Here is a 26379-nt window from a genome sequence, read left to right on the forward strand (position 1 = left end):
TGCCGTCGAGACAGGAGCATGGGACGGCCGTGGACCGGTCGCCGCCGGGACTGGAACAAAGACGGCTGTGGTTCCGTCGCCGTCTGCTGGACAGGAACGTGAGGATGCCAATGAGCCGTCGCCATCCTTTGTTACCGTCGAGACAGAGGCGTGGAATAACCGAGTGCCAGTCGCCGACGAAGCAGGAATGGGGGGGGAGCATCGACGGGTCGCCGACGAAGCAGGAATGGGAAAGCGACCATGGACCGGTCGGCGATGAAGCAGGAGCATTGAACGGCCGCGGGTTCTCCTGGACAGGAACGTGAGGCGGCTGGGGAACCTTCGCCGCCGTCTGCTGGACAGGAATGTGAGGCGGCGGCGGCACCATCGCCACCTCCTGGACGGGAACGTGAGAAGGCAGCGGTGCCATCGCCACCTCCTGGATGGGAACGTGAGAAGGCGGCGGCGCCATCACCACCTCCTGGACGGGAATGTGAGGCGGCAGCGGCGGCACCATCACCACCTCCTGGACAGCAACGTGAGGCCACTGCAGAGCCATCGCCACCTCCTGGACAGGAACGTGAGACGGCGACCGAGCCATCGCCACCTCCTGGATGGGAACGTGTGGGCATGCTAGTCGCCGTCGAAGCAGGAACGGGGGGCGACCGCAGATCGGTCACCACCGGTTCTCCTGGACACGGATGAGAAGCGGCTGCGGAAACGTCGCCACCTCCTGGACAGCAACGTGAGGCAGCGGCGGATCGGTTTCCACTTTCACGTGAGCTCTGCTCATCAGCGGATCAGTGGCCACCGCAGCGTGAGCCTACATGAAACAGCCAAAACTGTGATGTGGGCGTGGCCAGGTGGTGGATCCGTTCCCACTGCAACGTGCGCTTGGCTCGGTAGCGGATCAGTGGCGACTGCAACGTGCGCTTGCAGTGGAGCTGTTGCCACCTTGACGTGGGAATGGCGCGCCGGTGGGTCCGTTGCCACAGTGACGTGAACCTTGCTCGGTAACGGGTCCGTCGCTACTGTAGCGTGAACGAGAGTAAGCAACGAGTCCGTTGAAACCACAATGTCGGCGTAGCTCGGCTGATTCTCCAATCCGTCCGTGAGGGCCGCCAGTTCGGCGCTCTGCTGCTCTATTTCCGCCAGCATTTCGTGACAGAACACCTCGTGATTTGGCGACCCCTCGTCCCTCTGGAATGGCTGCGTGTCTGCTGGTTTGTCCGTTGTCGGGAGACGAAGAGGTAATTCGGGAAAAACGTTTATTGTTTCAAGGTCGGGGATCGGGCAGGAAGTCAAGTGCAGCAGCTGTGTAGAACTGTCTCAGCAGCTCTTGTGACAGGCCGTGCATCCTCAGACGCTGCAAGAAGGATAGCCTTTGCTGGGCTTTTTTGAGGATGGAGTTGATGTTCATCCCCAATTTCAGGTTCTCTGAGACTGTAATTCCCAAGAACTTGAAGGTCTCAACGGTTGAGACAAGACAGTTGGACAGTGTCAGGGGAAGCTGTTTTTGGGGACAGGTATGATGGTGGAAGGATTGAAGCCGATTGGTACTTCACACATTCAAGAGGGCTGTTAAAGATCTTTGTTAAAAAAGGAGCATGATGGTCTGCGCAGACTTTGAGGCAGGATGGCGACACAAGGTCTGAGCGTGGCTTGTGGTGTGGGTTGGTGGACACGTGGTGTGGGAGTGTCTATTTCAAATCTGCTGTAAAAGCTATCTAGGTCATCGGCTAGCCCGCTCTTGTTTTCTACCGAGGGAGAACGGCGTTTTTAGTTAGTGAGCAATTGTAATCCATGCCATACTGATTTGGAGTCATTAGCGCCAAGATGTTTTTCCAGTTTAAGTGCATAGTCCCTCTTTGCGTTAATTTTTTTAGTCAGCTGGTTTCTAGTGCGAGAGGGCCCTGTCCCCATTACGATATGCAATCTCTTTAGTCTGGTGGGGTTTTCTAAGTCTGGCTGAAAACCATGGCTTGTTGTTATTGAACCTGCGAAAAGATTTTTTGCTACACACATCTCACGGAAACTGACATATGCGGCAACAATATCCGTGAATTCATCTAGGCTGCGTGCCGAATTTTCATAGACACTCCAGTCTGTGGACTTAAAGCAGCTCTGAAGTTCTAATTTTGCCTCGTTTGTCCACTTTTTAACTGATTTTACTCAAGGCCACGCACATTTCAGTACTTGCCTGTATGTGGGTATTAAGTACAGCAAGCAGTGATCAGAGGAGCCAATGGGTGCCCAGGGGATTGCGCTATATGTATTTGACGGGTGTATAACAAGGCTCTAGAGTGTTATTTGCCCTCGTTGGACATTTCACGTGCTGCTTATATTTAGGGAGTTCGTGGTTAAGTTTTGCTGTGTTAAAATATCCTACAATAATGAGTGGTGAATCTGGGTGTTTTTTTTCAATTGTTTATCTGCTCAGTGAGCGTTAGCAGTACTGCATTCATGCTAGCTTGAGGCGGAATATAAAAACCAACTAGGATGAAAGATGTGAACTCACATGGAGAATAAAATGGCTTACAGTTCAAAAACAGCAACTCTAAAAGCAGGCTGCAGTGTGTGCTGAACTGTGTAGCACCCATGCACTCGTTGATATAAAAGCTTAGTCCACCGCATTTAGTTTTCTGTGTTTGCTCAGCGACATGGTCCAAATGATGGAGGTTGAAGCCAGGGAGCGTGATGGCAGAATTGGGCACTCGTCCACAAAGCCAAGTCTACGTGAAGCACAGAGCCGTAGAACGTCCAACGTCTTTGCAGGTCTTAATCAGAAGCTGAAGTTCATCCGTTTTGTTGACTAGGGAGCGTAGGTTGGCGAGATGGATCGTCGGAAACGTTGGGCGATGTCCCCTCTTTCGCAAGCAAACTTGTGTACTGGCTCGCATCCCTCTTCGTCACAAGGCTTTGAAGAGCGCGCTGACTAGCAACTCTGGAAAAAGATTCAGCGAATTGGTGAGAGTTGTTGACAAAACGTCAGGAAAAAGATCTCTAATGGTTTTGAAGTCCTCTCTTGTGTACTTGAGTCCCAAGACGCCTGAAAAACACTACAACACAAACTGTACCAGAGAGAACGTGCCGAAGGCTGCCACACTGGTAGTTGCCATCTTGGCCTTCCCCTTCCACCAACCACATGCACACCGATACACAGCTTTAAAATAATGATATAATGACCTATGGCTTGGGACAGAGAATCCAAGTGAGGAAACACCATCTCAGGGAGCTGTCTACATCAAGAGCAGACAACAAACCACGGCCACAGGACACAGGCACACAGCCCCAGTGCAGGGGTGTAAGAGAAGCTGCATTATCACAGCTCACAGTGCAGGGGGCGCCGTCTGAGGAAACGCTGAAAGATAATAAATAATCATAGAAAAATATATATCTATAACCACCTAACACCATTTTAAAATATTTAAAAACAAACAGAAAAACCTTACAATACACTATATCCTAAAACACATGTGGAGCTTGTGGAGTGATTTTAAAATTGGTGTAATGTGCTCCTGGCTTCTGGTCTTCAGCAGAACATGTGGTGCTGAGTTATGCAATAATTGTAAGTCTGATGTGGTCATATTGGTCAGATCGCAATAGTAACTCTGACTGGAGATTGAAGCATTCATTGACATCCCTATGTTGGCCAGAGAAAGAATTGGGTGGACTCTGGCTGTAAAATTTAAGCAATAAAAAACTATTCTTTTTGTTGTATATTTAGTGTGTAGAATAAACCTGCTCATCACATCCATGTTGTGTTGTTGTTGTTCATTAAATCTGTGATGAAGGTAGGTCACTGATGGTGTACTCAGACACTCGCCTGTCTTTAGTGACGCAGTATGGGCTCAGTTCTCACTCAGTGATGATGTGAATGGGAATGTGACTGGTTCTCCATGTATATACAGTATGTATCCTGTGACTGACTGACGACTAGTTCAGTGTGTAGTCCATCTTTTATCCGAAGACAGCTAGAATAGGATCGAGCACCCCGCTACCCTAACCAGAAAAAGGGTGTTGAGAATGGATGTGATGAGTATGTTTAAGACAGCACTTGTCAGTTAGTCATGAGGCCGATGACTTAAATTCTTTCTTGTGGTTAAGCTGGAGAAAGTTCTCAACCCCACACCCCCAAAAAATGCAGTTAAAATGAAGATTTATTCAACTGGTATTATCAGGAGAAATGAAGATTTTCAGCTGTGTATCATCAGTGCAGATGTAGAAGTTTACAACATGCCTCCTGATGACACCACCAAGAGGAAGCATGTACAAATTAAATAGGACAGGGTTTAAAATAGATCCCTGTGGCACACACTGAGGAACAGCTTTAAGATACTGATCAATCAATGATTAGAAAAACCTCTAAAGTAAGGTCTAATTTTTTTTGTTTAGACTTTTGAACCCTAAGTAAAAACCAAATTAAGCATGATAAAGCTGCATTTCAAATTATAATGAAAATAATAATTTTCTCAGTTTTTTGTAATTACTATAGTCAATGCGAATAACGTAATTTTCAAGTCATTAGCTGTTACAGTATAATTCATACCTCCCAATAATGAGAATTTTTTGGAGTTAACCCATTTTATTACATTATATTAACTCCTAAAATTAAACTAGTGGCTACTTTCAGCTTGTCCCTTTCGGGGTCACCACAGAAAGTCATCTCAGATGAACGCACATATGTGTTTGGCACAATTTTTTTTTTTGTTTCCCCCCACACCAGATGCCCTTCCTGATGGGACCCTTCTCAGGGAGTGGAGACCCCAGTGGGATACGAACCCACAACCCCTGGTTTACCAAACCAGTGCTCTAACCACTGAGCTACAGGGCCTCTAAAATTACGCTTAAACTATTATAACCATTATAAAATCTTTCCAAAACAGAGTTTCAGGATATTTTATCGATTGGAAAGAACTAAAACTAGTCATTTGTTGAATTTGCAGCATTCGCATGTCACATTTATTGAAATCAAAACCTAATTCAAAAACATCTTTTTACATTTTACAATAGGAAACCTAGTTTAATACCAGAATCATAATTATTAAATCCTTTGAATTTGTGAGGCTTTGGTGACTTTTTGCTTGAATGTCTTTCTGGGATGTCAGAAAAGCCTATCATGGCTGCTGTTATGATGTGAAGTGCCTCCCACCCTCATAGGTCTTTTGCTTTTGACTCCCATCGTCATAAATCTTTTCCTTGACGATGCACCAAAGTGTCTCAATGCCACACAATGAGTTCCTTTCCTTTCTTTGGTATTACATTATGTTATTGTTATCACCACAGTGTTAAAATGACCTCTAAAATGTATGTGTAGTCTCTGACTGATAATTTCTGACATGTTACAAAAAGAAGAATGTGATTTCCATGACAAAATCATTTTCATATATAACAATGCATCATCTCATGTTGCAAAAAAATACCTCTGCATTATTGTATGCGATGGGCATTAAACGACAGAAACTTGAGAACAACCTCCACATCTTTTGACCTTAACCATATTGATCACCTTTTAAGCATCTTCAAGAAAAAACTCTGTGAGGGTGGGAGCTGCTGTGGGAGGCTATGCCCACATCCTGAAAATCAATTTAACCAGAAACTTTCAAAAATATCACAAGTCCAATGTATGTAAAAATTGTATTGCTGTTATCAAACAACAGATAGTATTTCCAAATGAAACTTGACCATTACATTTTTTTTCAATGAAATATAATCAGAATGAGAATCAGAATCATCTTTATTTTGCCATCTATGTAAAAAGCAAACAAGGGATCTGTGACTGCCACCTTAGTATGACAGCAGACAGTCAATTGACAGAACACTTTTGAGAAAAAAAGACATCATGAGAACAGTAATGGAGCAGTAAAAAGATACTAGTAGTCTGCAATGACAGGTAGTAATTTGACAATGACAGCACACTTGTTTTTAATACATTTGTGCAAAAAGGGCGGCACGGTGACTCGGTAAAGCGTTGGCCTCACAGTTCTGAGGTCCCTGGTTCAATCCCGGACCCGCCTGTGTGGAGTTGGCATGTTCTCCCTGTGCCTGTGTGGATTTCCTCCGGGCACTGCGGTTTCCTCCCACGTCCCAAAAACATGCGACTTTAATTGGACACTCTAAATTGCCCCTAGGTGTGATTCTGAGTGCGGCTGTTTGTCTCGATGTGCCCTGCGATTGGCTGGCAACCAGTTCAGGGTGTACCCTGCCTCCTGCCCGTTGACAGCTGGGATAAGATCCAGCACTCCCTGCAACCCATTTGAGGATAAGTGGCTAAGAAAATGGATGGATGTATTTGTGCAAAAAGATGCAGAGTCCTCTCACAATTAGACCAGATTAAATGCCGAATGGCAGCTGGTCGGCGCAGCTGTAGAGCGCTGGCCTCACAGTTCTGAGGACCGAGGATCAAATGTCAGCCTCACCTGTATGGAGTTTGTATGTTCTCGCTGTGCCTGCATGGGGAAACTCCGGTTTCCTCCCACATCCCAAAAACATGCATTCATTGGAGACTCTAAATTGCCCCTAGGTGTGATTGTGAGTGTGACTTATGTTTAGGGTGTACCACACCTCCTGCCCTATGACAGCTGGGATTGGCCCCAGCACTTCAGCGACCCTTGAGAGGATAAGCGGCTCAGAAAATGGATGGATGAATGAATGCCAAATAGAGCAATAGTCCAGTGCAATGACAATTGTCCAAAGGGCACCAAAACTTCAATAAATGTATCCAGTTTAAAGTGACTTGTCGTGTAGAAATCTGGAACAATGTTAACAGTGCAAGTGTTGTAGATAGTCCTCAATTGAATGTGGAAGTGGTTCAGATGCTACTTAAGCAAATGAGTGGCCAGTATTGGTCAACAACAGATATGTACGTCAATAATGCAGCATGCTGACATTACTACAGTGAGTGCATGAGTAATGTATAATATATAATAATAATTGACCCAACAAAATGAAATAACAAACTCAAGACAAAAAATTGGAGGCATCCTGCCATCATGTAACCCTATCTTCACTACGATTTATGACCTTTTTAACCTGGAAAAATTGCTCAAGTTTGGCAGTGAACCACATCTCATTGTTATTGAATGTCCAAAATGACCTTGTTAGTACACACACCTCTTCACAGAAACCGATATAGGATGTAACAGTGTCTGTATATTCTTCCAGGCTTCCATCGGAATTTTCAAAGACACTCCAGTTTGTGCAGTCTAAACAACTTTGATGTTCTATTTTTGATTTGTTGGTCTAATTTTTTATGGTTTTTACCTCAAGCTTTGCGCATTTAAGTACTTGCCTGTATATATTAAGTGGATTAAGCAATGATCAGAAGAGCCCAGGTCTCCATAAGATATGGCATGGTATGGGTGATTTACTGTAGTGTAGCAGTGGTCTAAAATGCTGTTTTTCCTGGTAGGACAGTCAATGTGCTGTTTTTATTTAGGGAGTTCCTCGTTGAGTTGAAGTTTGTTAAAGTCTCTGAGAATAATGAATGATGAGTCTGGGTGTTTTTTCTCAATTTCATTTACTTGCTCAGCAAGCATTGACAGAGCATCACTCATGGTAATTTGAGTCAGAATGTAAACGCCGTCGATGGATAAAGGAGACAAACTGACATGGCAAATAAAATGGCTTGCAGTTCAAAAACAGCACCTCTATAAGTGGGCTGCAGTGTGTGCTGAGCTCCATATTGTCCTTGCCCCAAATTAAAAATAGCTTTTCATTTTGGCAAGTATGACCTCCTAATGCCACAAATTCAAAAAATTACTATATTTAAGTTGCAGTGATTTTGGGAAATAAAAACAGGTGTGGCGTAAAGAGCAATTTAATGCGTTGCTATTTATAGGCTGGGAATCAATATTTTTTTTCTTAATGTCTTAATGTTAAAATTTAGCCCACATTTCAGCCTTTGTGCCCTGCGATTGGCTGCCAACCAATTCAGGGTGTTACCCGCCTCCTTTCTGTTGACAGCTGGGACAGGCTCCAGCACTCCCCGTGACCGTCGTGAGGATTAGCGGCTAAACAAATGGCTGGATGCATTTCAGCCTTTGTTCTACTAATGAATAACTAAAAAAAAGAGCTGTATAAATCACACACCATTCTTAACTGTTACTACCAAAAAGGCACACAACAACTAGGGGGAATGTTTGCACATGAAGTTGTGAGGCATTATGGGAGGCTTCACTTTAGCCTTCCTTCTGAAGGAGTGATGTCATCTATGCGTCAAATCATGTTTTCAGCATGCAGAAAAATCGTGTACACACAGTCAGCGAACAATAAGGAGGAAGGGCAGTGGTTAGCCTTTTCAAGCCAGAACTACAGTCACTATTTTGAGTTTGTGCCAACTAAAAAAGACAGTTTGATTTTACACGTTGTGCTGTTGACAAATCATTATGTAGCTTTAAGAACACTTCGTCAATTTTGAAGGAAGATTTTGAGTTCTATGGTCAAGCTTACAGTCGAACACATAGATATGAACAGGAGGTAAATATGAGATGCTCCTAATAAGTAATCAGTAACTACTTTACTTTCAAAATGAAGTACATGTGTTCTGGAGAACCAGCGGATGAGGGTGAATGCCCTCCCACCCTTGTCAGCCAACTGGCAACCAAGGCTGTTTGTTCAGGAGGGGGAGAGTCAAACCAGCCACATCAGCAAGCCGCCAGACAGCGGACAGCTGGGCAATGCATGAGACTGGAAGCTGCTGGCAGACCTGGACAAGAAGCTCTGCTTTCAATCTGAGATTGCAACTACCACCCTACGACCAGATCTAGTGCTTTGGTCTGCCTCACTCAAACTCATCTACATCATTGAGCTCACAGTGCTCTGGGAGGGGGCAGCTGAGGAGGCGTATGAGCAGAAGCAGCTGAGGTATGCAGGGCTTGCGGCTGAAGTGCAACAGCAAAGCTGGAGAGCAGAGGTATGCCCGGTGGAAGTTGGCTGCAGTTGGATTATAGCCTTTTCAACATCAAGGCTACTCAGAGAGATGGGAACCCGAGGGAAGGCCCATTGGCAGGCAGTCAGTGATCTCTCGGTTTCTCTGCTGAACCCACTCGAGAGAGTAGTGGGCCTATCAGCGAAACACTTGATGATGGAAGGGAGCCCACTTGATAACCCATAGGGTGCCATCACTTATTTGAACATCCCACAGAACATCACCGGAGCCGAAATATGCAGGAATAGAGGGATATACGCATCTAGTCCTACATAATACATCATGTAATCACAAAAATAACAAAGTTACAGTTTCATGGTAACTGTAGGAACATTGTTCAGTTCTTTAAAAACTATCAAATGTCTTGGATCGCTGTCTTACATAACAATATACATTTTTAGTTTGGAAAACCTAATCACCTTGCGTTCACAGCTTTGGTCTGCTGCCTCAGTAACGGAGTTGCGGAACATGGTGCACTCAGCCTTAATGTCCTCCGGGTCTCCTGAAACATGAGCAAAGTTCTGCCGGAGGTGGGAGTTGAAACTCTGTCCGATGATTCGGATTCTGACAGTGGTTTCCAGTAGACCCTCACAATATGTCTGGGCCCATCACATCGGACCGACATCTTTCCACCATCATCAGAGTCAACTCACCACCAGGTGGTCATCAGTTTACCGATCCACCAATCTCTTCACCCAAGTGTCCAAGACATGCGGTCACCAGTCCGATGACACAATCAAAAACATGATCATCAAACTGGAACCCAGGGTGGACTGGTGCCAAATGTGGACACCTTTATGAGCATAGAAATCCAGTAACAGAAAACACTTGGGATTATGATCGGGGGGGATTCTTCTCAATCACACCATTGGAGGTTTCACTGTCATTGTGACGATTGAAGATCCCCCGGCAGAACAATGGAACCCCCAGCAAGACTGCTCTCCAACACTCCCTCTATCTACTTCAAAATTGTGGATATTCTTATCTGTTGTTTGGTGCAAAGGTGCACACAACAGCCAGGACCCGAACCACCACCCGAAGGTGGAGGGAGGCTACCATCTTGTGGGGGCAATAACTATTTCCAAACCTTTTCAGCATCTCTCACTGTAGGCAAATCCAGAGTGGAAGAGACTCCAACCTCTTTCAAGAGGACTGTTACCAGAGCCAGAGCCATGTGTCGAGGTGAGCCCGACTATATCTTGTCGAAACTTCCCGACCTCACACACCAGCTTGGGATCCTTTCCTGTTAGAGAAGTGACATTCCCTAGAGTCATCTTATATAGCTGGGGATCGAATCGTCAAGGTCCCTGCCTTCTGCCACCACTCAGTTCACACTGCACCTGACTCCCAAGTCCCCTCTGGCATGTGGTGAGCCCATAGGAAGGGGGATCCATTTTACCCTTTCGGGCTGTGCCTGGCTGAACACCATTGGTACAGGCCCAGCCACCAGGCACTCGTCTTCGAGCCCCACCTCCAGAACTAGCTCCAGAGGGGGGCCCAGTGACCCGCATCCGGGCAAGTGAAACCTAGATCCAATTTTTGTATTTGTTCAAGGATTTTATGGAGCCCTTCTTTGTCTGGTCCCACACCTAAGACATTTTTGCAGTGGGTGATCCTACCAGTGCTGTGAAGCCCCAGAAATATTAGCTCTTAGGATCATTGAAACACACAAACCCCTCCACCATAATAAGGCGATGGCTCAAGGAGGGGGGAACATTATGTATTTCAGTTAATCTACTTTCTGACTCAAACAATACTCTAGATCACGATGATGTGAAGAGATGAAGTCCTCACTGAGGTCTAGATGAGTCTATACGTATGAGGATAATATCCTATTGTCTATGATGACATGTGTGAATAATTATAATGAATAAAAATGAGACACCAAAGTCAAAAAGCAGTGATTAATGGAAATCTGTGAATTTTGAAAAGGTCTGAATGTGTGTGAAGGTTTGTTTCTCTTTATGTGTCCTCCAAGAGACTGGTAACCAGTCCAGGGTGCAGACTGACTCTTGGCACAGCCATCGCTTTTGGCCTGAATGGTTTAGGCTGTAAAAATAGATGAGTAAATCAATAAATGACTGTCTCAAGGAAATCTGTGATTCAGAATATTTTGTCAGCCGGGCCTTCACTCCTGCCACCTTTGGTTTTTCTTGTTGCTCGTATGTCATTTTAGCTTCAGGGTCTTAGTTGTAGTCAAAGCAACAATGTTCAATGCTCAAGAATATCAACATGTCTAGGAAACCACAGATAAAAAAAAAGTGGACAATAGCAGAACCCTGTCTTTGTTTTCAGGAATACTCTAGAGAAGTGTGTCATTGTTAAAATCTACAAGATCTGTTGGAGCCTGTACAATGTACAATTAAATATCAACTAACACCTCTCCTGTTCTGAAATTATATTCGCTGAACTGATGGAATTTACTGTAGGTAAACTTGAGAAGAAAGTGGTAAAATATGGAGAAAGAAAAGAAAGGCTCATGGTTTTAAAGTACCACACATCAGGTGTCAAGCATGCTGTGTGATGGCATGGACTGCACAAATGCTAATAGGGAGGGCTCACTAGTGTTTACTGACAGATGTGAATGCAGACAAGCAAATAAAGGAAACAAATGAAAAAGTCTAAATCCTAACCCTTTCATGATTGCTTTAATTAAAATCAAATGTCAAGATGTATTGCGAAAGGCAAAATCATAAAAATCCATCCCAATACTTGTTGACCTAATCTTGTTCAAGTAAGAATTCTAAATGGTGTTACAGTATATAAGGGTAGACAGACAGTTTATGAAAGCATATTCTATCAGTGATGGACATAGACATCCATTATGTGGTGACTCAATCTCATTTGTTTTGAGAATTGATCACATAAGTAAGTGCTGCCAACATGGTCGTGAAAGGTCATAGGCTGGGAAAGTGATAAAATATGGTCAAGAGACATTTTATTTGACCTATAAGTTTTTTTCATTCAACATTTGTGTCCATAATTGTCTTCAATTTAAAATTCAACAATGGGAGGGAAAATTTCTGACTCCCAACAAAATGAAGTGTCCAAGTTGGAAATTGAAGGATTAAGTTCGATCTGCTGCTAAGAAATCAAAAAGCTGTGTGACAGAAATTATTCATATCCTGTGTATACTGTAACCAGTAATAACCTTTGTTATTAGTGGTGTGGCAATACAATTTGTTAAAGGTCAATCAACAACATTTCTACTTAAAGTGAAGAAAATAAGTATTTTAACACCCAGCTATATTGCAAGTTCTCCCAGTGAGATATCATGGAGGGGTCTGTGGATGCATGTCCACTCTGAGAGATATAATCTAAAAAGAAAAATCCAGAAATTACAATGTATGATTTTTTTAATGATTTATTAGTGTGAGCAGCTGCAAATAAGTATTTGAACACCTGAGAAACCAATGTTAATATTTTGTACAGTAGCCTTTGTTTGCAATTACAGAGGTCAAACGTTTCCTCTAGTTGTTCACCAGGTTTGCACACACTGCAGAACGCATTTTGGCCCACTCCTCCACACAGATCTTCTCTAGATCAGACAGGTTTCTGGGCTGTCACTGAGAAACATGGAGTTTCAGTTCCCTCCAAAGATTTTGTATTGGGTTTAGGTCTGGAAACTGGCTAGGCCACAACAGAACCTTGATATGCTTCTTACGGAGCCACTCCTTGGTTTTCCTGACTTTGTGCTTCGGGTCATTATCATGTTAACAGACCCATCTTCAATGCGCTGGACTGAGGGACAGAGGTTGTTCCCCAAAATTTCACAATACATGGCTGCGGTCATCCTCTCCTTAATACAGTGCAGTCGTCCTTTCCCACATACAGAAAAACACCCCCAAAGCATGATGCTACCATCCCCATGCTTCATAGTAGGGATTGTGTTCTTGGGATAGAACTCATTATTCATCTTCCTCCAAACACGGTGAGTGGGATTATGATGAAAGAGTTCCACTTTGGTCTCATCTGACCACAAAACTGATTGACTGTCATGTTTAGCTTCTTCCATTTTGTAATGATTGCTCCAACAGTGGAGCTTTTTTCACCAAGGTGCTTGGCAATTTCTCCATAGCCCTTTACAGCTGTGTGGAGTTGTACAATTTTGACATGAAGGACATTTGAGTTCAGAGCATGTGAGACTTGTCCTGTCGAGTGAAACAATTGACCACTTCCAGCTCCCATTCATCAAAGTGACAGCACTTGAATGAATAAATAAAAGTAGAATACATTCACTGCACAGATAAAGTGGAGCCTGCTGTGTCAGGACTGTTCGAGAAGCCTGTCAACGAGTATGCTATTTAGTCCTTGTTGGACAAAATGACATCGCCTACATTTGAAAGGCATACATCAATTTAATGCTCACTCCATCGTGATGTATAAGTAAAAAAGAAATGATTAGGACTTTGAATACCTAAATCAACATAATTTTTTAATATGTTCTCGCTGATACACTGTAGATTCAATGTTGGACCTGCAGTTCTCTCCCTCTCGCCCCTCCCAGTGAAAATAAAAACAAAAACAAAACAAAAAAACCACCAAACAAAAACACACACACACATACAAAACAAGAGATTTGAACTCAAATATAGTACAGTACATCAGAATGCTTTCCTGACATTAACTATGAAAAGAACATGTGTGCATGTCAAGTGGAAACAGAAATGTATGTTTCACCCCTTTGTCCCTTACTGTTGGGCTACAATCTGCCTGATATTCATTATTAATCATTGTATTCCTTTGCTGCTCCGTTGACTTGGTAACCATTTATAGATAACTTGCCTTTTTTTAGTACATATTGCCATGCAATTTAAGGTTGAAACAAATGTAACTGAATACTTACAGTGAAGAAAATGAGCATTTGAACACCCTGCAATATTGTAAGTTCTACCACTTAGAAATCATGGAGGAGTCTGAAATTTTCATCATAGGTGAATGTCCACTGTGAGAAAGATAATCTAAAAAGAAAACTCCAGAAATCACAATGTATGATTTTTTTTTAACAATTTATTTGTGTGATACAGCTGCAAATAAGTATTTGAACACCTGAGAAACCAATGTTAATATTTGGTACAGTAGTCTTTGTTTGCAATTACAGAGGTCAAATGTTTCCTGTAGTTGTTCACCATGTTTGCACACAGTGCAGGAGGGATTTTGGCCCACTCCTCCACACAGATCTTCTCTAGATCAGACAGGTTTCTGGGCTGTTAAAACATTTCTATTTTCCTTGTGAATTGGGTTACCTCATCCATGGCATAAGATTCCTAAAGTGACACTTTCATCGAAAATTACACAAAGGCAGAGTGATTGCACCAACCTCAAGCCTTTAGTAAACAGTGGGTGGGCGCAGGCAGTCTTGTAATTGTTGGCAGCAAAGGCGTCCATATTGTTTAGCACTCATACTATTTATTTTGAATCAAGCTCTGGCCTCCTTGAGCTGTCACCTTATCGTGGTGGAGTGGTTTGTGTCCCAATGATACTAGGAAATAAGTTGTCTGGGGCTTCACACCCCTGGTAGGATCACCCAGAGCAAAAAGGTCCTAAGTGAGGGACCACACAAAGTACGATTCCATAAACCCCGATGATGAATACAAATTTTGAATCTAAGTTTCCCTTATGCAGACCTGCATCACTGGGACCCCACTCTGGAGTCAGGCCTGGAAGTGGGGCACAGCCCGAAAGCGTAACGTGGGTCCACCTTTCCATGGGCCACCATCTGTCTTTTTTCCAGGGGGTCCGTGATGTGAAGACGAAAAAACAAAATCCTCTGGAAGCTAATCATGGTGTGAGAATTGCCCTTTCCAATGTTGAACCACGTTTTGATTTATTGTGCAAAAATAAAAAGAGAGAGCATGTGACCCACTAAAATTGAGTATTTCTTTGTACTGCAATGGCATAGCTGTGTCCAGCACTAAATTATTGGCAAAAGTTGAGGTTGGGGATCCGGGACCTTTTTGAACGACTCACTGGGGGTCCTGGCCCAGGTTGATTTCGGGAACCATTGGTCTTGATTCTATAATCTACAAATAGTTGGTCTCACCTCCACACATACCTTGGGCTCTGGAACAAGTCCTCTTGAGTGGGTTTTGAACTCTTTTCCACTCTGGAATTGCACGCAGTGAGAGGCACCAAGCATGTGTGGGTATACTTATTGCCCCCCAGTTCGGTGCCTGTACGTTGGAGTTCACTCCGGTGGGTGAGAGGGTAGCCTCTCTCCCCCTTCGGGTAGGGGGACAGTTCCTAATAGTTTTTGTCCCTATGCACCAAACAACAGTTCAGATTACAGACCCTTTTTAGAGACTTTGGAGGGAGGTTGGGGATGAGATCCTGCCCCAAGTGGAGGAGTATAAGTATCTTGGGGTCTTGTTTACGAGTGTGGGAAGAATGAAACATGAGATCAATAGGCGGATGGGTGCAGATTCTGCAGCGATGCAGTGTTTGTATCATTGTGGTAAAGAAGTAGCTAAGGTGAAAGGGAAAGCTCTCAATTTACTGGTCGATCTATTGGTCACAAGTTGTGGGTTATGACAGAAAAAACAACATCTCGGATAAAAGTGGCAGAAAATGAATATTCTCCCTAGGGTGTTAGGGTTAGGGTCTCTCCTTTAGAAATAGGGTGAGAAGCTCAGTCATCTAGGAGAGCCCTAGAGTCAAGCCGCTGCTCCTCCGCATTGAGAGGAGCCAGATGAGGTGGCTGGAGCTTTTGTTTCCAATGCCTCCCGGGCATCTCCCTGGTGAGGTTGTTCCAGGCACGTTCTACCAGAATGAGACCCAGGGGATGACACAGGACATCCCGGAGAGACTATGTCTCTCGGCTAGCCTGGGAATCATTCAGGATCCCCCTGGATGAGATTGATGAAGCAGCTGGGGAAAAGGAAGTCTGGTTGTCCCTGCTAAAGGTATCGCCCTGTGACCTGACCCGGATAAGTGGTCGAAGATGGATGGATGGAATCAATCTCCTTTACTTACTGGCCATTTTCTTTACAACCCTACTGAATGAAAACAGGTGCATCATTGTCACTGAATGAATGCCTCATCCTGACCCCCCATAGGACTCCTTAGTCAAGGGTTAGCACAGCTTCCTCACTGTTCTGAGGACCGGGGTTCAAATCCGGCACCACCTGGTTGGAGTTTGTATGTTCTCCCGTGCCTGCTTGGTTTTTCTCCAGATAATCTGGTTTCCTTCCACATCATTAAAACATGGATGGAATGTTAATTGACAACTCCAAATTGCCCATAGGTATGAATGTGAGTGCGAATGGTTGTTTGTTTGTATCTGTATCTATTAGTCTCAATTGTCTGGTGACCATTTTCAGGGTGTATCCCGTCTCTCATCCAAAGATGTTTGGGATAGGCTCCGGGACACTTGAAACCATGGTGATGATAAGCAGTATGGAAAATGGATAGATAGTGTGGCATATAACTAATATCTTCTTCTTTTCCTTTCGGCTTGTACCATTAGGGGTCGCCACAGCGTGTCATCTCAGATGAACGCATATTTGTTTGGCACAGTTTTACGATGGATGCCCATCCTGACGCAACCCCTCCACATTTTGGCTGGGGAAAGATGGCCACGGCGCCAAAATGGTGGAAACACAATGCCGCTCATCGTGAAGATCAACCATATCTACAGTGCAGCACGGTGGTGGAGGCATCATGTGCGATGAGAGTTTTTCTTCAGCTGGAATTCTCCTTAAAGAAAATGGAAGGAATAATTAGCAGTTCCAAATAGCAGCCTGGCAATCAGTTCAGGTTTTAGCCTACCTTTCATCCGAAGATAGCTGGTATAGGCTCCAGCACACCTGTGACCCTAGTGAGGATAAGCGGATCAGAAGATGAATGATGGATGAAATAGCAGTCAGTGTTGTGTCAAAACTGTCTGCCTTTCACTAAAGAAAAAACAAAAACAGGGCTTTTGTGTCTCAAAACATGACATGAAGGAGGGTTACAATCGATGCCCAACCAAGTGCATTTGGAGCCCCCCCACCTCCCATACACACACACCCTTTTGCATGCCCCTGGTGAAACATTCTGAACATTCTGACTTACAAATGTAGGTTGTCACCATTATAGAAACAATATTGTCATAAAAAGAGAAAAGTTGCTGTCTATACAGGACACAGTAAATATAACAATTTTGTGTGGCAGAGAAAGTTCTCAACGGTGTCAGCCAGGTTTATTTTTCCTCCAAAGCACTGGCAGTCTGTCAGCAGGCTGTTCAGCCCAAAGTCCCAGTTTATCAAGTCCATCAGCGTTCTATCTTGCCTTGGGGATATTGGCTGGCAGCCTAGATGAGCTCTCTCTCTTCCACCTCCTCCTCCTCTTCATGTTGTTTCATTGTGGTGTGAAGGATTATGGACTGCTGTCCACCCTCATCTTAACGAACTTTCTACGTAGCCTTTTGTGACAGTACACAGGCTTGGACATGTAAGAGTTTTAACACAAGACAAACATTATATACATTGTAACCCTTTGCACCCATTTCCAAAGCATCCATTTAATGTCGACATTGCTCCTCGTGCAGTGTGTAAAGCAAAAATAAGATAACAAAGACTCGTCATACAGTATAAATTTGACATGTATTTTAGAGCATCAACGAACAATGCTCAAACTCATCTTCCAAGAAGTTTGAAGAGAGTTACATTATTTTTACTTCCACTGCATCCTTTGGGAAAAAGTGTCCTCGAGCAGATTGTGTTTGACCTTTGAGGTTCCACTGTGTACTCCTGTGCAATGCATTTATTCTGCATAAAATAGTGAAGTAATTAGGCTTTGGGTTAAGGTTGAACACTTGAATACATTTGACCTTCACATTTTTACAACAAAACTGTCACTAGATAACTGCAATACATGCTTTCATTTTTTTTTTTTTTGCCATCTAAATCTTACATTTCACTATTATTGTTGTAGCTACATTGGTCGAGTAAAAAATTATTGATTGAAATGATTTGTACCGATGTCCAGATGTTCATTTAATTTTTTTTTTAATTTCAGTCTTCCTTTAGTTTGAACTTAACTATGTCCTTTATCTCTAATTTACGACCCCTAATATTCAAGCTAATCTCAGACAGGAGAACTGCATCTTTGGCAGTCTCATCTAGGATCTAGTTTATAACTACAATGTGAGATGGCACCCACATAAAAGTAATATAAACACCTGAGCACTATAACCTATGCCCCAACTCCACAATATCCCATAAAATGTCCTGTCTAGATTTTAATGATCCATTTACAACACAGAAGAGGAATCTGAAGAAAATACAGTATAACAGGCTATGGCCGATTACTCCCAACGCAAGAAAGTGCGATAAAAATTGCCACTAATTCTGCTGCATATATAGTCAGAGTATTATCTATCATCTCCATTCTTCTTACCCCATACTTTGGAATAATAAATGCAATATCCACTTTGGCGTTTCTGCTTTTGATTCATCCATGTACGAATAATCCTCTCCCCATAATTACCTTTAATAAAACCTTCTACACTTGATTTATTAGTTACATGTAATTATTTGAGTCCCAGAAATTTAGATCAACGACAAGACTTGACATCAACCACACAGGAACTGGTGAGAAGTCCACTGCAGGATCCACTTTGAATATATGCAGTTCCATTGCTCTAACATTTTGGTTTATGAGCCAGACAGAATAATACATTTTTGTCTGTCCTTTAACAATCAAGCAGTGTAAAATGACTCACACGATCTTCATTTTACCTTCTCTAATTTGTCTAGTGCATGGCTGTAAGTGGGGCACTTCTCAAATGCAGAAGCATTTCTCCAATCTCAACCTGTAATGAATTTATTCAGGTAATCTGCCAAGCCCCAAAAGACAGTCTAAATACTTGATGCTGAATCACATCAAAAAGATTGATGGCTCCAAACCGACATACTTTACAAATGATCTAAATAATAATAACAGGGGTGGGAGGTTGTCCAATATAGCTGATTCTATGTTACATTGACCATATGTATGGCCATGCATTACTGTACAGTTAAAAATTATAGTTTTGTAGTTTTTTGGTGGTCTAAAGGGCCTTATACAGTACAGTTCCATCCATCCATTAGGGAGTGCTCAAGGTTATCCCAGCTATCTTTGGGCAGTAAAAGGAGTACACCCTGAACTGTTCGCCAACCAAATGCACGGCACATAGAAACAATTAGCACTCACAATCACACCTTAGGGAATTTAAAGTCTCCAATTAATCAGTACAAAGTTGTAAAATAAAAAATCATGAAAATGTTGGAAAAACCTCAACTTTTATACATTTTTCATTGTGCTTACCACACCAGTGCACTTATGGTGGTTGGTTATGGTGACATTGTTGACGTACAGCACTCATCATCGGGAGCAATGAGCCAAGACCAAATAGTCAGTGGTACACAGTCAATAAGGGCACTTGGGGCACTGCCTTATGGGTCAGATGAGTCACTGTCTTCAGTAAAAAAAAGTTTATTTTCATTTTCTGAGTCACTTATTCTCACAAAGGTTGCAGGAGTACTGGAACCTATCCCAGCTGTGAATGGGCAAGAGGTAGGTACACCCTGAACTGGTTGACAGCCAATCGGAGGTCACATGGAGACAAACAATAATCGCACTCACAATCACACATTGGGCCAATTTACAGTCTACAATTAATGCATGTTTTTGTGATATGGGAGGAAACAAGTGCCCGGAGGAAAATACCCCACAGAGGCATGGCGAGAAAATGCAAACTCCACACAGGCGCAGCTGGGATTTGAACCCTGGTCCTCAGAATTGTGATGCCAATATTTTACAGCTGCGCCTCCATGCCGCCAAAGAAAAATGTAAAAATGAATAATTATAAATTAATACAACAAATTATATGTATATGTAGGTTTAGTCGTGGAACTAATGGTTAGACCATTAGCTTCACTGGTCTGAGGACCGGTTTCAAATCCCAGCTCCACCTGTGTGGGGTTTGCATGTTCTCCCCATGACTGTTTGGGGTTTTTTTTCCCCTGGGCACTTGTTTCCTCCCACATCACAAAAACATGCATTAATTGTAGACTGTAAATTGTCCCTGGGTGTGATTGTGCGTGCAGATGGTTGTTTGTTTCTATGTGCCCTGCAATTGGGTGGCACCCACTTTATGGTGTACGCCCCCTCCTACCCGAAGATAGCTGAGAGAGGATCCAGCACGCGGCCCTCATGGGGATAAGTGTCTCAAATAATGGATGAATGGTTGTAGTTTTAGTTGAGAATAAATTCTATATAGTTAATGAAGAGTGAAAAGGATTAGTTTATTATTGCTGTCTCATTCTATGATGTAATTTTTGTTCTCTAAATGCTCACATGTTTTTCTGTAAACTATCGTCAAAAGTTCGACATGAGTATTGGTTCCTAGTACAATGCACAAGATACTGCTGGCAATGGGGGTGGGGATGTTGCATTGAACATTAAAATAAAGAAGAAGTAAAAAGCCAGAGGAAGAGAATACCTGAGGTCTTTTTCAAGGAGTCAGTTTCGCAACAGGTCCTGGCTAACAATGTGTAGTGAGACAAAAGCTCTATATTCTTTCCCCTGCCTGCTTTTTCCAATTTCAGCATTGATTCTGCATGGATAAGAACTAGTATGAAACTTTGCTGAAAAGGCAAATAAACTGGGTCTATGCATGTTTGAAGTAAGAATAATTTTATTGTGTTGTTTTTCCATAATTAAAAGATGTTTCGCAATAGCTTCGTATATGTTTCGCGATAGCTTTGTATAACCTAAAAGACGATCGCAATAGGTTTGAATAACCAGCAATGTCATAAAAGGATGTTTGGATAACCAGCAATGTCATAAAAAGATGTTTTTGTGTTATATGATGTCGTGCAACGCCATTTGTTGGTAACAAAGAATAGTGTGGCGTCAGGCGGGATGAATTGGCCACTCAACCCTCCTTCCGCACACGCTTAGAGTATAAAAGGAGAACTTTAGATACTCTCGGTAGAGTCTGCTGCGGGTTGCGTACGGATGCCCAGCCGGTATTGAAGCTGCTCTCTACCTGGAGTGTTGGCTCTCCCTCCTATTGGCGCATGGTAAGAGCTGGATATTCTTCTAAGAGCTGATTGGATATTACTTAGCTTCATACCACGTGATTTTTGCTTGTGCTTGTGTTACCATTTCTGTGTGGGACCAATAAAGTGCCAATTGTTGGTAGCCAGAAGTGTGTCTTGTCTTCATTTCTGAGTGCCTATCTCCGACGAACCTATTAAAATTTGATACCGAACTCCTGAGCGAGGTATCAGAAATGTTTTAAAACAATGTTTCAGAAATTAAACATTGCTTGTCAGCTTTATGAAGGCTGCAGATTCTGCTAACACAATTAGGAGGTTGACAAAAACAGGCACATCCTATCAACAATTTTAGATTGTGTTAAATTCTGTGGTGCATTTGAAATTTTACTGTGTGATCATGATGCCACTGAAGTTTCAGAAAATCTTAGTGTTTTTAGAGGATTGGTGGATTTTTTTTTGGCATGGTTGGATACACTTCTGCATAAGTACTGTACTGTGTTTAAAGGAAATCAACAACTGTACAGAATGAATTCCTTGACTACATGTTTTCACTTTTGAGAGAGCGCATTATTAAAGAAATCTAGAGTGCAGTTTTTGTTGCCATTCAGAATGATGAAAGAATGGACATTCCTACTCAGTTTCAGCTGGTGATTGTGGTCCGCTACAATGACTTCATATCCTGAAGAGGTTTTTTTTGAGTTCATTCCTCTCTTAAGTGCCACAGCTTATTCCATGGCTTCAGGACCTCTGGATGAGATGGACTCCATTCTAGCTGATGACCATAATAGCAACCTCATTTCCCAAGCATATGATGCTGCAAGTCTCATGAGAGTAGCCACAGGTGGTGTGCAAAAGAAAGTTTTAAGATGGTGATTGGAATGCTCACTATGTCTAATGCTTTGCTCATCAGCAAAACTTCATCATGCAGAAGGTGACCTGACATATCCCAAACGTGATGAAGTTCTTCTCAGATGTGACTGGATTCACTGCATTATTTAATCAAGCTCTCCAAAGCCAACCCATGTGTTGAAAGTGCGGTGGTCCACAGACACCCAGGAGCAAGCCCAGTGTGGTGGAAGTCCCTGCTGAGCTCTGAGCACTTTTTAAAAACAAAGAAGACCTCCTCCTGTGTTTTGGAGCCATCAGGGTTTCAGGACAGTTTTTAAGACTTGTGGAAGATGACACTCTTTGCCTCTTCTTGAAAATGCCCCATGTCATGATATCATATGTGGACATTCTCTATAGTCGTCTACTGAAGCGAACCAGTGACTCCGTGTTTGTTCAGGGAATCATAAAGCAACATTCAGAAGATCAAGTAAATATGTTTATGTTGTGCTGTTTAATATGTGTTAATTCCAGTGATGCAGATTTTTTCTGTATTATCTGAAAACTAAACCTTAACTTTTCTGTTCTGTTTCTGTTCATAAATCCACCCCACTGTTTGTGGAGACCACAGTGGAGGTGTATATCATCAGGCCAAGGAACATCACACAGCGGGCCCATCAGAGGATAGGACATTTTATGAAATTTGATCAAGTATATTGCATACCTGTGCCCTGGAAATATGTCAATCCCGTTCTCTGCCTGCACTACACCACAGTGGCAGTAAACAAACTGTCCACAATTCGGGAACTAAAGACTTTGTCAACGGTAGTTTAAGTGACAAATAGAAACTATTTTTGGACACATTGTTGCGTCCCAATCTCCGTTTTATCTAATGTCCATTCTATTGAGGTCTGTTATGTGGAGGTTTCACTGTACATTCATAAGCAAACACTGATAAATCTTATAAATAATATTTATAACTCTCTTTGTATGAGTGACAGTCCATGACTTTAAATACAATTATTTTCTATGAGAACAACCTTTACTGGAATTAGTAGTAACATCATACAGTCAGGTGGCACGATGAGATACTGGTATGAGCATCTGCCTCACAGTTCAAAGAACTGGGGTTCAAATCCCGCCCATCTGTGAGGAGTTTGCATGTTCTCCTTGTGCAGGGTGGATTTTCACCACGTACTCTGGTTTTCTTCCACATCATGCAAAACATGCATTCACTGAGGACTCTAAATTGCTCTTAGGTGTGATTGTGATACTATGTGCCCTGCCATTGGCTGTCAACCATTTCAGGTTGTATCCTGAACCCACCTGCCTGAAGATAGCTGGAATAGGCTCCAGTATTCCTGTGACCCTTGGGGCGATAAGCAGCTTAGATAATGGATGGATAATACAGTGATATTTCAACCATGCCTGAGCTCTCTTCACAACTGGTCTCTGAGCTTGTCCATTCTCCATTTTCAATGTAAAGTCTCAAACTGCTCATTCATGCAAGCGCACGTACACACGCAAAAATGCACTGTATTGTAATACAGTGACAACAGCATCAAGAATAATTGAAATGATCCTTTTTGTATCTTATTCAAGGTTACTGTTGTTGACCCGTAACCCATTTACCAGATAAGTACATTCTTACCTCCAACTTAAACGGATTCCGGACTGGTGTATGCACTTTATATTGGATAACGGGAACACTTGTTCTCGGAGGTAACCAGTCTCTCAATAGTCCTTCGACAACAGTGCTGATCGCCAAAGAATGCATCTATACAGACTGTGATTACACGTTCAAAGGTCAACAGGGTGGCAATTGCCTGTAATAACACATCTAAGAAGTGCACTCTCATAACAAAGTCTTGAATCACTCTTTTATTCTCTTCTTGCTAAGTGATTGAGTTCATGTGGAAACCAAGAACGTCATGTCAACCCAGAAAATTCAAATACATTTTTTGACCCGAGTAGAGCATTTTGAAAAATGTTTGTTGTGAATAAATATATTTTAATTTAGGATTAGGCTTTCTTTTTCACTAGAATTGATAGATTATTGCAAATGCCATCAGTTTTAGTGATGTTGACTTCCTATGTTGTCAAAGTAAAGACAAGACTGTTTGTTCACTTCTTCAAACCCGCAAGCTGCTTTTTCCCAGAGCCTTCATCATCTCTAGATGCATTTTTAATTAGTTTCAAGATAAGCAGAATTTATAAATGAACATAGTGAAATTCACACACCAACAGATGGCATTTGGGATCTGTACCAGACTTTAAAGGACACCCAAGGCTATTTCTGTGCACAACTGTTTAGAGCACAACTTCAAACTAAAACCGCCAAGGATCTTCTTTCACCTAATTTCATTTGAAAATTTTAAATCATGTACTTACAACACAACATGTTTAGGAGGAGCTTTTGTAATGAAGTATCATAAATGAAAGCCAAACTATGTTTTATTAAGCATACATAGTAACGTCAGTAATTCATGACATTTATGTAATTCAATCACAGGAAATGAAAAGTGGGGCACATCAGACTTGAAGTGGAAAGGTCTGGGTTTGAATCTCAACTCTGAGCTTGCTGTGTGAAGTTGGTATGTCTTCCTTGAGTTTGGTTGGGTTTCAAACATGCATAAAAAGTTAAAATTAACTTAATCGACTAAATTGCACCCATAGGACACATGGTGAAAGACAACAGTCAAACTCACAATCACACCTAAGGCCAATTTAGAGGCTTCAATTATGACAATGACACTGTGCCATCTTGAAACTACAGCCGCTATAAGGGACCAGCCCCGGAATAACTATAATGTTCCTGTGGTTCAGTGCAGGGATTGAGACACAAAAAATTAGTTTATTACCATACCACATCAAATCTGCACTACTGTAGCAGCATTTTGGAGGACCACCAGTACCAATGAGATGGCAATGATTTGTATGTATGTATTTCTTTCGGCTTGTCCCATTAGGGGGCACCACAGCGTGTCATCTAAGGTGAACGCTCACATGTTTGGCACAGTTTTTAATGCCGCATGCCCTTCCTGATGCAACCCCTCTGCATTTATCTAGGGAGAGGGCTAGAGCCTATCCCAGTTGACTTCGGGCGTAGGCAGACTACACCCCGAACTGGTCGCCAGCCCGTCACAGGGCAGATATCAACACCACCACTGAGCAGAAATCGATCCCACGCTGCCTGCACCAAAGGCAGCCGTGTGTACCACCACACAATGAGTGACTCTCTGAGATGGCAATGATTTATACTTCTTAAAACTGCTCCAAAGTATAGGCACACCACAAAGACACACAAATCCACCCACACAATGGAGGCGCATCCGGGTCGCTGCTTCACTTTGTATTCAGGATTGCAAGGCCCTCTCAATATGTAAACAGTAATGCACGTTGAACAGTGTTGCTGCTGCAGTAGGTAATGAAATAATTGCTCTGAAATGGGGCTTACAACCACGCTACTATAAGAACGCCCGATCCCGTCAGATCTTGGAAGCTAAGCGGGTTAGTACTTGGGTGGGAGACCGGGTGGGAATACCAAGGGCAGTAAGCTTCTCTCGCCAGTTAAATGCAGAGTGGTTGCGTCAGGAAGGGCATCTGGCGTAAAAACTGCCAAACAAATAAGCTTTCCTCTCAGATGACATGCGGTGGCGACCCATAATGGGACAAGTCAAAAGGAAAAGAAAAATTGCTCTGAAATGGACAAACGGAACACTGTTATTGGTCACTACATGCTGATCTAAAACCACTTTGTGGTGCCAGTATAACTTGAAGAATAAGCAAGACTGCTTAAAGTAAAACACTTCCATGTCGAGAGAAAGGGGCATTGAGAAGCCACAGTTCATCACTACTCACCTTTCTTACATATCACGTTAGTGACAATGATCTTATTCACCTCCTTTGAAGCATCAGTGGCTCAAGTGTCAGGGTGAAGTGTATGATGTTATAGTAGTGGTATGAGGTATGTGGATCTGTGAATGTAATGCTCCATCATCTGACAAATCACTAGTTGATTGTTCTCCTCCGACTATAAACACCATTCATTTTGCCTGGGTTTAAAAGCATTGAGAAGTCACAAGGGGCCTTTAGTTTAATGACCTCTTGGATCAGTGCCATGTCTCGCTCTGACAGGTAGCCTTCACCCTCCTTATCTGTCATTACAGCAGATTTAACACAGCCCCTACTGCTGAAAATAGGGATATCGTAGAAAGTGGAGCTTACTGGAAGTAAGGACAAATAAAGCATTACATATCCATCCATCCATCCATCCATTTTCTTTGCCGCTTATCCTCACGAGGGTCACGGGGTGTGCTGGAGCCTATCCGAGCTGTCAACGGGCAGCAGGTGGGGTACACCTTGGAGTGGTTGCCAGCCAATCGCAGGGCACATAGAGACAGACAACAATCGCACTCATAATCACACCTTGGAGCAATTTGGAATGTCCACTTAATGTTGCATGTTTTTGGGAAGTAGGAAGAAACCGGAGTGCCCAGAGGAAACCCATGGAAGCATGGGGAGAACATGCAAACTCCTAACAGGCGGGTACGGGATTGAACCAGGGACCTCAGAACTGTGAGGCGAACGCTTTACCAGCTGATCCACCGTGCCGCCGCA

The 26379-nt window shown here is 42.9% G+C and overlaps 1 long non-coding RNA gene across 1 annotated transcript; it reads right to left on the minus strand.

Moving 5' to 3' along the window:
• Positions 1-14051: 14051 nt before the first annotated feature.
• On the minus strand, positions 14052-23519 carry LOC133499473 (uncharacterized). The gene is made up of 3 exons (XR_009794665.1): positions 23411-23519; positions 16676-16721; positions 14052-16603 (listed from the first exon to the last, which is right to left on the minus strand). It is a non-coding gene; the product is annotated as an uncharacterized LOC133499473 (long non-coding RNA).
• Between the last annotated feature and the right edge of the window lie 2860 nt (positions 23520-26379).

This window comes from Syngnathoides biaculeatus, chromosome 4 (assembly GCF_019802595.1).
Source record: "Syngnathoides biaculeatus isolate LvHL_M chromosome 4, ASM1980259v1, whole genome shotgun sequence".
In the NCBI taxonomy this organism is placed as follows: Eukaryota; Metazoa; Chordata; class Actinopteri; order Syngnathiformes; family Syngnathidae; genus Syngnathoides; species Syngnathoides biaculeatus.